Source organism: Galeopterus variegatus, unplaced genomic scaffold, assembly GCF_000696425.1.
Source record: "Galeopterus variegatus unplaced genomic scaffold, G_variegatus-3.0.2 Scaffold1094, whole genome shotgun sequence".
NCBI lineage: Eukaryota > Metazoa > Chordata > Mammalia > Dermoptera > Cynocephalidae > Galeopterus > Galeopterus variegatus.
In genome coordinates, this window is record NW_007727205.1 from 162957 (window position 1) to 168011 (window position 5055).

General features: G+C 43.1%; 1 non-coding gene across 1 annotated transcript; it reads right to left on the reverse strand.

Moving 5' to 3' along the window:
- Positions 1-1971: 1971 nt before the first annotated feature.
- On the reverse strand, positions 1972-2046 carry TRNAI-GAU. Its single transcript has one exon. It is a non-coding gene; the product is annotated as a tRNA-Ile (tRNA).
- Between the last annotated feature and the right edge of the window lie 3009 nt (positions 2047-5055).

Genomic DNA, 5055 nt, shown 5'->3' on the forward strand with positions numbered 1-5055 from the left:
ACTGATAACTATAACTATCTCTGCTTCTTGAGGAATTCAATCTGGTACCGAAAAGATTTAACTCAAATCCTCCTCCAAGATTAATAACCATTTGTTACAATACCATTTATTAAATAATTTTTATTTTCTCCTTAGTGTTCTGATGGCTTCTGTTTGTAGAGGAAGGAAGCCTATGGAGTAGAGTTCGGGATCTGAACCCATGGCCTCGGTGTTATCAGCACCACATTCTCCCAAGTGAGCCACGGGCCAACCCTAGGTGAACCCATTTTTACACTGGCTGAAGTCATGCTGTGATGGGCATCCTTACACACACAGCTTTAAGGGAACTTACAGCTTTTAGTGAACTGACCTTATATAGGAGAAACTGTATTCAGTTTATTTCTCTTTTTGATGGTCTCTCTGTCTGGGTCTGATTCATTCTTACAGTCATTCATTTATTTACTCATTTCATCACCACCTATTTACTCAGAGTCTGGTTCACAGAGGTACAGAGAACTGGGGATACAGACAGAAATGAGACCCAGCCCCAGACTGCCGGGAGCTCCCAGTCTGCTGGGAGAGTCAGGCATGGAAATGGACAGTTTCAAAATAGTTTGATCAGGGCTGTGATGGAGTCAAGAAAAGGATACTATGGGGGAAAAAAGAGGAGGGGCTCCTAACCCAGCCTAGGAACATGAAGATAAGCTTCCTGAGGAGGTGGTACCTCAATGAGTCATGGAGGATGAATAGGAATTGGCTGGAATAAGAAGGGGAGCTTCCTGTTAAACACAATGAATTGAATAAACTTATTTCTCTTTGCTGCTTTCCCAAATCCCACTAAAATATGAGCAAAGGAACAAGAAAGGTAGAAACACATAAGGTTTGGGATGCTGACCAGAAGTAAACTATTCTACTTAGAGAACTCCAGCAATGCTCAGGATTCAGAGGTACTGTGCACCCCAGAAGGCAGGATGAGGTGTGGACCAGAAGACAGGGGAATGTTGAAAGTCTGTTTCCTCTTGGCTCTTCCCTTACCCCATCCAGTCAGGGACTCCTCCCCCCACAACCAGTCCCATCCCTGAAGATTGAGTTTGATTCTTTGGAGAAATTGAAGTTAAGAGGCTTTGGACTTGAGGACACCAGGCACAGTGGAAGATGGGTTGAAAAAGGGCTGCAAAGGGATCTGCAATCTAAAACAGTGGGACCGCAGCCTCCTTCTCTCCCCTACTTCCAGGACACCAAAGTCAGGCACACACAGAGATCAAAGGATTCTTCTGTAGGGAGATTAAAAGATCCCAGGAAAAAGGCCTCCAAAAGATGACATTTGGGAGTCTTGCAACAAAAGAACAGGCTTTCAGCCCAATAACTGATAGCGAAGCCCTCACCTGGCAAGCTCTACCTACACACAGAGTTTCTGAGCAGCTTTGTAGTGTCATGGGAACCGATTGCTGAGGATCACCAGCCGAGGACCCTGAATGTAGGTATATTTTATTTTATATAAGCTAAACCTTAATACAATTGGTATTTAAAGAAAAAAAAAAAAAAACCCAACTTCTAGGTAGCCAAAGATTATCAGATAGTCCAAGGCTATTATCAGATAGTCCAAGAAAAAACAAACATAAAAAGGAACTTGGAAGGAACAGAGGTAATGAAGGGAGGAGAAGAAACCTGGGAAGTTAAAAATAGTGAAAGCCAAAATAAAAATTTCAGCAGAAGGATTAGAAAATAAAAAGTGAGGAGATATCCTAGGATGTAGAATAACAAGACAAAGAAAGGGACAGCAGAAGAGAAAAGATGAGAAAATTGGAGGATCAGTTGAGAAACCGCAACATCCAACAATAGGAGTTCCAGAAATAGAGAATGGAGGAAACAGCAGGAAGGAAATTCTCAAAGTCATAAGACAGGAATATTTCCTAGAACCGAAGGACACACAGACAGTGTTAAAAATGGATTAGCAATATAAGCATATATTTTATTTATTTTTTTGGTGGCTGGCTGGTAAGGGGATTCAAACCCTTGACCTTGGTGTTATCAGCACCACACTCTAACCAAGTGAGCTAACCAGCCAGCCTGTGAGCATATACTTTAGAAGTATGAAAGTCAACTCAGAAAAAAATAACTGAAAGAGTTGATCCTTATCAACATTTGCATAACAAAAAGGGGGGGAGGCATTGAGGAAACTCATTTTTGTTAAGATCCTTTTACAATTTGCCTTTTTTTTTTTTGGCAGCTGGCAGGTGTGGGGATCTGAAACCTTGACCTTGGTGTTATACATCGTGCTCTTTTTTATGGCTGAGTAGTATTCCATGGTGTACACATACCACATTTTCCTTATCCGGTCATCCATCGATGGACATCTAGGTTGGTTCCATATTTTGGCTATTGCAAATAGAGCTGCAGCGAACATGGGAGTGCAGGTATCCCTTTGACATGATGATTTCCATTCCTTTGGATATGTGTCCAGTAGTGGGATTGCTGGATCACATGGTAATTCTATCTGTAGTTGTTTGAGGAACCTCCATACTGTTTTCCACAATGGCTTTGCTAATTTACAGTCCCACCAACAGTGTAGAAGAGTTCCCCTTTCCCCGCATCCTCGCCAGCATTTGTTGTTCTTGTTCTTTTTAATAATGGCCAGTCTAACTAGGGTGAGATGATATCTCACTGTGGCTTTGGTTTGCATTTCTCTGGTGACTAGTCTGGAGAAAATTATGTTAAGTGAAATAAACCAGAAAAGGAAGGAAGAAAGGAAGGAAGGAAGGACTTAAACAATTTCTTGAACTTTCAGAATACAAGAGATGGGGGTGAGGCATTGGGAGGCTGGGTTTGGGGAGGGATAGGTTGGGTAAAGGGCATAAAGAAAAATCACAATTTGTAATAATAATACATTTATAATAAATAATATTTTTTAAAAAATCAGGGACTGGCCCGTGGCTCACTTGGGAGAGTGCGGTGCTGATAACACCAAAGCCATGGGTTTGGATCCCTATATAGGGATGGCCGGTTCACTCACTTGGGAGAGCGTGGTGCTGACAACACCAAGTCAAGGGTTAAGATCCCCTTACCGGTCATCTTTTTAAAAAAAATCAGCACCGCACTCTCCCGAGTGAGCCACGGGCCGGCCCCCAATTTGACTTTTTAAACCTTTTTCATGCATTACTTTAATAAAATTAAAAATCACTTAAAAACATAAATGGGCAAGTGTGTTCTAGGTAGCAAATACCAGATGTGCTCAGAAGGTAGATGGGAGGGTGGGGTGCAATTTAGCGTTTTAGAGAGGTGGGATTTGATCCATGGGGAGGTCGTGGGGAAATTACTGACTGTTGGAAGCAGGAGAACCACATCAACTAATTTGTGCTTTAGAATGTTCCTTTAGCAGTCAGTGTGAGAAAGGAGTTGTCCATTGAAGACACTTAAAGCTAGACAAGGTGATGTTTGAGAGAGAAGGTATCTGGCTGCTCCAGGGCTGGTTCTCAGCTTTTGAAGACACCTGCATGATCCTGGGCCAGGTTATCTGCCTCTTTTTCCTCAGGACACTCCTGGGTGGAGCCCTGTTCACAGTTGCCCCTCAAGTCTTATTTTTTAAAAAATCTGCTTCCATTGGTGTCCAACCTCCTTTCTGTTGGACACATGATTGTTTATTTTATTTTTTATTTTTTTAAAAGATGACCGGTAAGGGGATCTTAACCCTTGACTTGGTGTCGTCAGCACCACGCTCTCCCAAGTGAGCGAACCGGCCATCCCTATATAGGGATCCGAACCCATGGCCTTGGTGTTATCAGCACCACACTCTCCCAAGTGAGCCACAGGCCGGCCCGACACATAATTGTTTAGACCTGTTACTCAAATCCTGGCCTGAGGACTAGTTGGTCTCATTCAGGTGACTCGGCATATCTCATTTCTGATGCATTTTGTGTCCTTTTGATTAGCTTAGCTTTCAGAGGACAACCTTGTTTATGTAATTCCAGGTTCTTGGGGAGAGGCACCATATTGTTACTTCAGTTACTGCTTATAGATGGCTTGGAGGATCAAAACCAGAAGCATGGAATCCGGTTAGGAGGCCAGGGCAGAAACTCCAATATGGCAACTCAAGGGCCTCTGTTCTTTTCAGTCTTTCTGCTCTGTTGTCCCCATAAGTCCCCAAAAGGTTGAGGAACTTTCAATATTCTGCCATTTATTCTCCCATCTTCCAGACTACCTCTTGTACCTGGAAGTAGCAACATCTAAATCAGATCACATGACCAAGTTTTTGGTTTAGAAAATATTGTCACTGTACTCTTGGCTTCAATAAGTTACTCTTTATTGAACATCACCACTGAGGATGAGAATTGGCATATCTGAGCCTTTTGAGAATCCTGGGGCCTAAGTGGCCTGTCATTAAGGGAAAGCTGTGGGAAGTAGCAGGAGAAATTGATCTACTGTACTGACATGAATTGACAAAACGGGGTCTGGACACTGACTGGGTCTTCGCTTCTACATGGAGACAACTGAGTCTAGTTGATAAAGGAGATAAATTTTGGGGTTCTGAAGAAATGAGATATTTTAAGGCCTGAAGATTGCTTGGAACTCAACTAACATAGATCCATTGTTTTACAGGTGAGGACCAAGGTCGAGAGAAAAGTGACTTGTCCAAGTTTACACTACCAGTTAGGGAATGAGCCATAATAGAGCCCAGCATTCTTTCTGCCAGTCTATACTGCCTCCCAAAAGAATGGTGGCCCAGCTTCAGGAAGTAGGAGGTAGACTGCCCACTGGGCAGGGCATTAGCCCCCGAAGAGGTGTAGGATAGCACAGTGTTGATGATGATTGTTGTCTGTACATAACTAATAATATGCTAAATGCCTAAAGGGCAATAGAACCCTGAGGTGAGCCAGCCAAATACCCACACTGAGGGTCATACGATGCCGTGTACCCTCAGACTAGTAAGAATTAGTCCACAGTGAGGAGAATTGACTAATTCACTCTGCATCATGACTTGGAGCTCTTTTGCTCCCCTTTGCTGCCCAGTACATATGTGCCCAGCGCTGAGCTATTGGTACAGTGGAGTGTGGGGGTAAGAGCACAAGCTTTGGGATT